Raw genomic sequence first — 9,824 nt, 5'->3', positions numbered from 1 at the left:
TAGATATTATAGATGCTAATAATTTCTAATATAAATTTGGTCAAACTTAGCAAAGTTTGACTTTCGGCAAATCCAATGTGCAGAGTAAAAAGGACCAGAGGGAGTACATAAGTACTCCAGCTGAGGATTGATGCCCGGGACGAAATGTGTCCCAGCCGCTGGATGAAAATTCGATGGTGCGGGAGTACGGATCGGAGCACAGCAGCGGAGCAGGAAAACTGCGTCCAATCGGATGTGTCTGTGGTAGAAAGTTGATGGTCGCCGTAGTTCAGCTGGCCCGCATGTCATGCACACAAAGGCAGAGGAGCGATGGGGCCGAGAGGGATGAGGGCCACGTCGGGGGGATGAGGATCCCCTGACGCGAATAATCCTACCATTCAGTCACTGACATGTGGGACCCATAAGCATGGGTCCCACCTATCAGTGAAGGAAAGGCAGGGCAAGGCAGTGATAGCCACGTCAGAGGATCCATGTCCACGTCGGGGGACGTCGTGCCGTGGATTGGAGCGACATCGTGGGAATCGCGTGTGGGTGTGGCAGTGGTAGAAACAAGAAACGTGATGGTCGCCGTGGTTCAACTTCCATGGACAAGCTGTCATGTGTGCTGACACATGTATATCAAAACTAGAGTGTTTATATTTCAAGCACGTGAACAAGTATTATTCTACTACTTTGGATCCATTGCAATGCACGGGCCAGCACATTGGTAGTAGTAGTGTCCATCTCTATCTCTAGAGGCCTTCCCTCGTTCATCCTTTTCTCTCACAAGATAAACTACTCATACAAATGCATCTTGATGTTCCGTGGAACGCACGAGGATGTTTCCTTGGGGGTCTCTCCAGCGCGGCGTGGCCGTAGTTGCAAGTTGACGCCCCTTGAGATGCCGACGTTGAGGGGCACTCGGATTTCCTCCGATGAGCAGGTAAGATGAGTTTGATCACGTAGTAAATGCATTCTAAAGACTACTTCCGTGTCCATTTCCTAATTCTCCCCCTGCCCACTGTTTCACAGGTTAGGCTCGGTGCGAGTGGAGATTCGCTTGCATATGTACAGGAGGGTACCAACATCAATTTACACAACATTTACAACGGTGACACCGTTCCCATAGAACCTTTGTCCAACATTGGGATCAGCCATGCAACGGGCCACCGCATGAATTGGTACGATGGAACCACAGTGAGATTGAATAAGATAGCACGAACCTTGCACATGGCTGTCAAAGGCGGGCCATGCTGTCTGCGGCCGATTTGTTGCCGTACGAGTAGGAAGACGCTGTGCTCCTTTCTAACCGCATCTTCGCGGTGACAAACCAGGGGACTTATTTTGTATGGGACACATCCTACGATATACTCTCTCTCTCCCAGTTTATTTGTTTTGAATCTTTTCGTTTTATATGTTTCAAATTCAAATTTTGAGCTCCCCATCACATGTTGAGATTACAATGCCCATTAAATCGTTGCGTGCATGTATAGTAAAGAAACAAATCTCGAGTTTGGCACGAGTTCGTGCTGCAGGAGCACCACAAGCCCTGGCGCAGGAGTTACATTTCCCTCTCAGGGCCGTCGAGACTGAGCTTCGGCGCCTTACTACACCTACCTTTGAGTCAATAACATGTGGACCCGATAGGTGACTGGTCCACATGTAATGCTCCCGTAGGCAGAGGGGCAGTGGGGCCAAGAGGGGTGAGCCGTAGGTCGGGGGACGTGTGGTTTCATGGGTTCGAGCGGCGTCGTGGGAATCGCGGGTGGCTTTGGTAGAAACTTGATGCTCGCCGCATTTTAGGTGGCCCACATGTCATGCACACAAGCTGTCATGTCTACGGACACATGCATTGTATACCGATCACTGGAAGGAGTAGCATAGAAAGCTATATATGCGGATAAACAGTTCCTTATAGTCAAGCGGACCCACGCTACTACTATGTTCCAAAGACATGGACACCATCGAAATAGTCCATTTATACCAATATACACCGAGAGGGAATAATTTTTTTACAAGAGAGGAAATAGTTCATCCATCCATAATGCCCTCCTGCTGGTGCAGCCTTTTCTTCTTCTTCTTCTTCTTCTTCTTCTTCTTCTTCTTCTTCTTCTTCTTCTTCTTCTTCTTCTTCTTCTTCTTCTTCTTCTTCTTCTTCTCATTCTCTGTGGGGGACGGCTTTGCAACAAGCTCTTTGGACCTTGCACCTATCTCGAAACTCACACGGGCATCGAGGGCAGCATATTTTATCCGCTCATACGTCAAGGGATAATTCTCCCATCCAGATGACCTTAATGCCACCGTCGCGTCACCCTTCTGAAGATTTGTACCGAGCACAAAATTTGCTACGTCGAATAGGGATGGTGTCTGTTTATCACAAGCTTCTACATGAATTTTGATTCTGGTTTGTAGGTCAGCGATGCTTTTCAAATCAAGGTTGTACGGCTTCAGCTTCTGTTTGTCCCCTTCGATGGCTGCCCCACAGAAGTATACGTCCTCCCGAGACAAGAAATCGTGAAGCTCACGTGGTATGGAGGGCGAGTGTATGATGTGGTACACCAAAACATCATCTTTGTGGCACAGCTGAAGGACAGAGGCGCATTGGATCTTCCCAGGGGCACACTCCGTGTACTCTGCGTCGAGACCGATGACCCTCGTCTCTACCTTTTCGAGGGAGTTGGATACATTGTTGATCCACTGCCGAACAACCCTTGGGTGGACGGTGACGGTGGAAACTATGCGCATCGAGCCTTCGACGAGGACATGTTGGACGCTAAAAACCTGCATCTCGATCTGTTCCGCCATTTGGAACCGCTGGAACGGAGGGCTATGGTTTGGAGAATTAGGATTAGATGGCTAGTCTGACTGAAGTAGTAGATGATTATTTAAAGAGGTTAAAACAATGTGAACGCAGTGGGGTTTGGATGCAAATGAAGACGAAGGGAAGGTGAAGAAGCCGAGGAGAATCGGTTCCCGATGGAGAAGTAAATGGGAGAAGTGGCGTGCAGGTAGTTGATTAGACGACTAGGTAGACTAAACGAAAAGGCTATGCGGGTAGACTGATGAGTCGTACCTGTTCGTGTACGTGCCCATCCTTCCTGATAGGTGGGACCTATGCATGCAAACAGATAAAAAAATGTCCTCGATACAGAACATGGATAACACTGTATATTTAGTGTATAATCTTTTTAGTACTTTGAATTTTGGCCACTACTTCTGCTGTTTAGTAACTTTTCTGAATTTTGGCCACTACTACAGTAAGTTCAAGTGAGTAACTATAGTAACTTCAAGTGAGTAACTCCATTTCTGATTTTTTTACATAAAACTAACCATGATATTTGTTCCTCTGTTTTGGTCATAATTATAATCTGATTGCTGAACCCTTAATCATTCTCATAATGTTTACATGATGCACAATTATACTGCCGTCAAAACTACTCCATAAACACACTGTCAAAACTGACAAGATGGTGGTGGAGGTGGGAATAAATGTTCAGTATTGGTGCATTTTCTGTGCTTACAAAATTCAGATTGAATTTCACTACCAAAAGAAAAGAAGTGGAGATTAAATGTTGCTTTCCACTTACTTCACCTGTGTGTAACTCTTTTGGTGCATTTTTTGCAGAACCTATGTGTAGCTGCAGCATACAAGCCAGTTCATTAATTGCTCGAAGAAGAAAAGAAGGTGGCATTTCCTTGCCTTTAGCATACAGGCCAGTTCACTTAATGTCCTCTGGTGCTATATTTCTGAGAACATCTAAGTTTTTACTTATCACTTTGCTAGCATTCACATGTCTATTGAAGCGTGCATGTCTTTGTGAATCTTGCTGTCTACTCCAAGTAGATGGTGTGTAGCCTGGCAAAGGATATTAGTACTTGGTACATTCTAAGTTTAAAACCACTCTAGATTTACAAGTGTTTACTGAAGATGAAAAGTGTTTATTCAGTTATAAATTTGAAGTAACTAGTAGACGAACAATATTCATCTTTTTCTGTATATGAAGAAGAATAAACCTAGCTAATTCAAATAATTCCAATTTTAGGGACATGTTTTTATCAACTCTTAGTTAAAGGGTTGTGGCAGTTTTCAGTTTTCAGTGTTGTGCTGCTTGAATTGATTCTACAGGAATATTTAGGGAAGAGTCATGGCTATGCTTAGCTCTCTGTAAAATGAATGACTGAAATTGGACAATTGGAAACTTTAGGTATGTTTGCAATTGGACAAATGGTGTATAAATCCAAATAAAACAAATAAATTCAAATGATTCAAATAAATCCAAATAAATCCAAATAAACATGGTTGATCTTCATTTTGCATAAACCTGGCTGAGTATTACAGAGTAATTGAAAACAAATTGACCTGGTTGTGAACTTTATTATTGCCTCTAGGGCATATTTCCTTCAGTATCCCACTTGCACTAGAGTCAATAATCTAGTTCACATTGCCATGTGATTTAACATCAATAGTTCACATCTTTATGTGATTAACACCCATAGTTCACAACGCCATGTGACCAACACTGTAACGCCCCGAGACCGCTGCGCCAGGTGTCTTCCAGTTATTCACTGTTGTTGCCTTGTCATTTGTTTGCGTGTCATGCATTTCATATCATGTCATCTTGTGCATCGCATTTACATACATGTTTGTCTCATGCATCCAAGCATTTTCCCCGTTGTCCATTTTGTAATCCGGCGCTCCTACGTCCTCCGGCGCCCCCTTTTGCCTCTTTTTGTGTGCAGCTGTTAAACGTTCTCGGATTGGACAGAGATTTTCCAAGCGGCCTTGGTATGCTACCGGTAGACCGCCTGTCATGTTTCGTGCCATTTGGAGTTCGTTTCATACTCCAACGGTTAACCGAGGAACCGTAAAGGCCTCGTGTGTGTTGCAGCCCAACACCCTTCCAAAGTGGCCCAAAACCCATCCAAACCCCCTCCATCCCCTCGGTCGTTCGATCACGATCGCGTGTCCAAAAGCCGCACCTCATTTGGACTCTCCTAGCTCCCAGAATCTATAAATAGGCTCCCCCTCCGAAATTCGCAGTCCAGAAACCCTAGCCCCGCTCCTCTGTGCCGCGGGACACGTCCGCTCCGGTCGGACGCGTCCGCCACCGCCACCGCGCCTATCGCCGCCTGACACGTGGCGCGCCCACCGCCCCGCGCCGCTGGCCCGCCTGGCCCGTGATTGGCCCCCGCGGCCCGTCTTCCGCCGCCGCCGCCCGATCCGGCTTCTCCACCGCGCGCCGCCCGTCACCTCTGCCATGCCGCCGCCAGCGCTCCGCCGCCCCACTCGCCGGCCAGCGCCGCCGCCTCTTCACCGCCTCCACCGCCACCTCGCCCACTCCTCGCCTGCCCCGCCGCCAAGCGTGTGCCGACGCCTTTGTGCTAGCTCGCCGCCGACCGAGCTCGCCGCGCCGCCCCGACGAGCTCCGGCCACCACAACCTCCGAGTCCGGCGAGATTCATCCTGCATGCCTCGGTTACCACGCCCGAACCCTAGATCTGGCTTTTCGTGCGAGGTCAAAATTCCCCTAAGTCTTTTTCCCCTCTTAGTTTTTAGCATTTTTCATCATGTCATATCTCTGCACCTGAAGCTCCGTTTTGGGCGTGTAATATATCAAATTGTTCGTTAGGATGTGCTCTTCATTTCTTTACATTGCACCATGTTGGTTTGAGTCCATCTTGATGCCCTAAATACTGTTGCAAGAGTGCTATAAAATGTTAGTTTCTATTTCTTACCAGATTATGGGCATTTGTCATTTTTGCCATGATTAATGTGTGCCTCCTATAAACTTGAGCCCTACATGTGTTTTGGGCTATGCCATGCCATCTTTACAGGGGAGTATGCCATGTATTTTCGTGATCAATGTGGTGACTAGCACAATCATGCAAAGTAGCTCTCGTGATGTTGCTGATTTCAGGGATTTAGAATTCTTCAAGTCATTTACCTGATGTTATTTTTATGCCATGTATTCATGTTGCTACAGAGAGATCCATGCCTTGTCTGAGTATGTTCAGTAAGGATGATTTTGAGATATTGTTATGTTCTATCCACCCATGTATTTGTTTACAATTATGGAGTACCATAGCATGACTCAATCTTGCTCTACTTTTGCTATAAAATATTCCTGGCAGATTGTTTACATGTTATTCAATTTTGCCAAGGTTGTTGTAGTTGATCCTTGCATGCGATGAGTTGGTTCTTCCCATGGTTAGATACTTGATCATGTCTTCTTGCTGGGCGTATGCTTAGTTTGTCATGCAATATCTTGTGGTGAGTGCATCGAGCTCGCAAACATGCCTACGTAACTCTGTTTTTGCCATGTCCAGTTTTCTGCTAAGTTTGAATCTGTTAACGAAACTTGCTATGTTTACGTGGGTGCCATCATGTCTTCTGTGCCCTTTTGGCTTATGGTCAGTAAGGGACTTTTGTTATATGCTTTGATTAGTTTCATGCCATGCCTTGCTTTGCCATGTTATGTTCCTGTAGCATGTCGTTATCTTGCTCTAAACATTGCTTCCTGATGTTAATTCCTGGCATGTTATTTCACTAAGTTTGTGATGCTGTTATCTTTTGCACTTTTGCCATGCTTGTTTGAACCTGCTATTGTGTGATTTAGCCATAGCTCAGTGTTCATCTTTTGTCAAGCATCTTGAGTAGATCACTGCCATGTGCTTTGTTGCTATGTTGACGTGCAGTAGCTTAGTTTCTTGTTGCATTTTAGATGGCATCATGCTGTTAATCGCAGATTCGTGCCATTATTGTTTTGCTTGCCATTTACAAACCGTGCATCCGATTCTGGTGCTCTTTATATCGTTTTCGACCGAAATCAACTCATCTTTCCAGCGGCGCTCTTGGTTTGCCAAGTTGAGGCCTGGTTCAATCTTTTCCTTCCGGAGCACGCATATGCATTGAATATTACATCCCGCATATCATGCCATGTTTTGCATCATGTTGCTTGTGCATTGCACCGTGGTTGATTGTGTTTCCCTTGCTTGCGTTCTTGCCTTGGGTAGTGCCGGGAGACGAGTACGTGATCGAGGAACCCGTTGAGTACGCTTACGAGGATCAAGCTTACGTCAACTCAGAGAACTTTGCAGGCAAGATGACCATACCCTCGAAATCACTTCTATCTTTGCTTGCTAGTTGCTCGCTCTATTGCTATGCCTATGCCGCGATACCTACCACATGCTTTATCATGCATCCCATATTGCCATGTCAAACCTCTAACCCACCTTGTCCTAGCAAACCGTTGTGTGGCTATGTTACCGCTTTGCTCAGCCCCTCTTATAGCGTTGCTAGTTGCAGGTGAAGATTGGAGTTTGTTCCTTGTTGGAACATGTTTATTGTTGGGATATCATAATTATATCTTGTTTACTTTAATGCATCTATATACTTGGTAAAGGGTGGAACGCTCGGCCTTATGCCTGGTGTTTTGTTCCACTCTTGCCGCCCTAGTTTCCGTCATACCGGTGTTATGTTCCTTGATTTTGCATTCCTTACGCAGTTGGGTTATAATGGGAACCCCTTGACAGTTTGCCTTGAATAAAACTCCTCCAGCAAGGCCCATCCTTGGTTTTACCATTTGCCACCTAAGCCTTTTCCTTTGGGTTCCTCGGACTCAAGGGTCATCTTTATTTTAAACCCCCGGGCCAGTGCTCCTCTGAGTGTTGGTCCAAAACTAGAGTCCATTGCAGCGCCCCCTCAGAGAAAATCGAGGTTTGGTTTTTAGTTGTACGGAGCGCTCATCTGGTGTGCCCTGAGAATGAGATATGTGCAGCTCCTATCAGGATTTGTCGGCACATTCGGGCGGCTCTGCTGGTCTTGTTTTACCATTGCCGAGATGTCTTGTAACCGGGATTCCGAGTCTGATCGGGTCGTCCTGGGAGTAGGAATATCCTTCGTTGAACGTGAGAGCTTGTGATGGGCTAAGTTGGGACACCCCTTCAGGGATTTGTACTTTCGAAAGCCGTGCTCGCGGTTATGGGCAGATGGGAATTTGTTAATATCCGGTTGTAGAAAACTTGACACTTAACTTAATTAAAATGGATCAACAACATGTGTAACCGTGATGGTCTCTTTTAGGCAGAGTCCGGAAGAGAACACGGACTCGTGTTATGCTTGAACGTATGTAGTTCTAGGATCACTTCTTGATCATAGATTCTCGACCGTGCTTTGCCTTCTCTTCTCGCTCTCATTTGCGTAAGTTTAGCCACCATATATGCTAGTGCTTGCTGCAGCTCCACCTCACTACCTTTTCCTTCCCATAAGCTTAAATAGTCTTGATCGCGAGGGTGTGAGATTGCTGAGTTCCCGTGACTCACAGTTTACTTCAAAAACCAGATGCAGGTGTCGATGATGCCATTCCAGGAGATGCAACTGAACTCAAGTGGGAGTTCAATGAGGACTCAGGACGTTACTACGTTTCCTTTCCAGACGATCAGTAGTGGAGCCCAGTTGGGGCGATCGGGGATCTTATGCATTTGGGGTTGTCTTTATTTTGGTTCCGTAGTGGGACCTTGATTGTATCTGGATGTTGTAATGCTATATTTATGTATTCTGTGAAGTGGCGATTGTAAGCCAACTCTGTACCTCTTTCTTATTCAGTACATGGGATGTGTAAAGATTACCCCTCTTGCGACATGCCTACAATGCGGTTATGCCTCTAAGTCGTGCTCTGACACGTGGGAGATATAGCCGCATCATGGGTGTTACAAACACCCAAAGGGTTTACCAGAGTCAATAATCTAGTCCACATCACCATGTGATTAATGCCCAAAGAGCACTAAGGTGTGATCATGTTTTGCTTGTGAGAGAGGTTTAGTCAACGGGTCTGCCACATTTAGATCCATATGTATTTTGCAAATCTCTATGTCCACAATGCTCTGCACGGAGCTACTTTAGCTAATTTCTCTCACTTTCAATATGTATCCAGATTGAGACATAACCGCATTGTCGGATTTCGGGTTCCGGCAGACCCTTGAGGTTCGAACACTGGGGTGCGCGCAGAGATCTCTCCCCTACCGATCTACGTCCAATCTCCACGCATGATCTAAGCTGGAAACTATGAACAACGCAAGGGACACGAGGTTTATACTGGTTCGGGCCACCGTTGTGGTGTAATACCCTACTCCAGTGTGTGGTGTGGTGGATTGCCTCAAGGGCTGATGATGAACAGTACAAGGGAAGAACAGCCTTGCGAGAGGTGTTCTTGAGCTGGTGCGATGAACTGCTAGGGTGAATTCAGTCGCCTCTCAGGATGAAGATGGTGACTGGCGTACAGGTGGCGGTGCTCGGGGTTCCATCACTGGTGGACTGGTAAGGTACGTCTTGAGGTCTTGGAATGCCTTGTCGGCCTCTTCAATCAATTCGAAGGGGCCCTTTTCTTCATCAGCTTGAAGAAGGGCAGCGCTCGTTCCCCCATCTTGGAGATGAAGCACCCCAGCGCAGTCACACGCCCGGTGAGCTTCTGCATTTCTCTGAGGGTCCTTAGTGGGCTCATGTGTAACACCCCGGATGTAACTTTCCCAATTTGTACTCCAACTCTTGCCGTTTCCGGCGTTAAGTTATATTTAGTTCCTCGGGTTCGGGTTTTGTCCCCGTGTGTTGTTATTGTTGTCATGCATCTCATATCATGTCATCATGTGCATTGCATCTACTTACGTGTTCGTCTCATGCATTCGAGCATTTTCCACGTTATCCGTTTTGCATTCCGGCGCTTCGTTCTCCTCCGGTGGTCATTTCTAGCTTTCTTTCGTGCGTGGGGTTAAACATTTCCGGATTGGACCGAGACTTGTCAAGCGGCCTTGGTTTACTACCATTAGACCGCCTGTCAAGTTTCCAGGATG

This window comes from Triticum urartu, chromosome 5, assembly GCF_003073215.2.
Source record: "Triticum urartu cultivar G1812 chromosome 5, Tu2.1, whole genome shotgun sequence".
NCBI classification, from domain to species: Eukaryota; Viridiplantae; Streptophyta; class Magnoliopsida; order Poales; family Poaceae; genus Triticum; species Triticum urartu.
The sequence above is the reverse complement of the archived record's forward strand: the minus strand, read 5'-3'. Positions refer to the sequence as shown.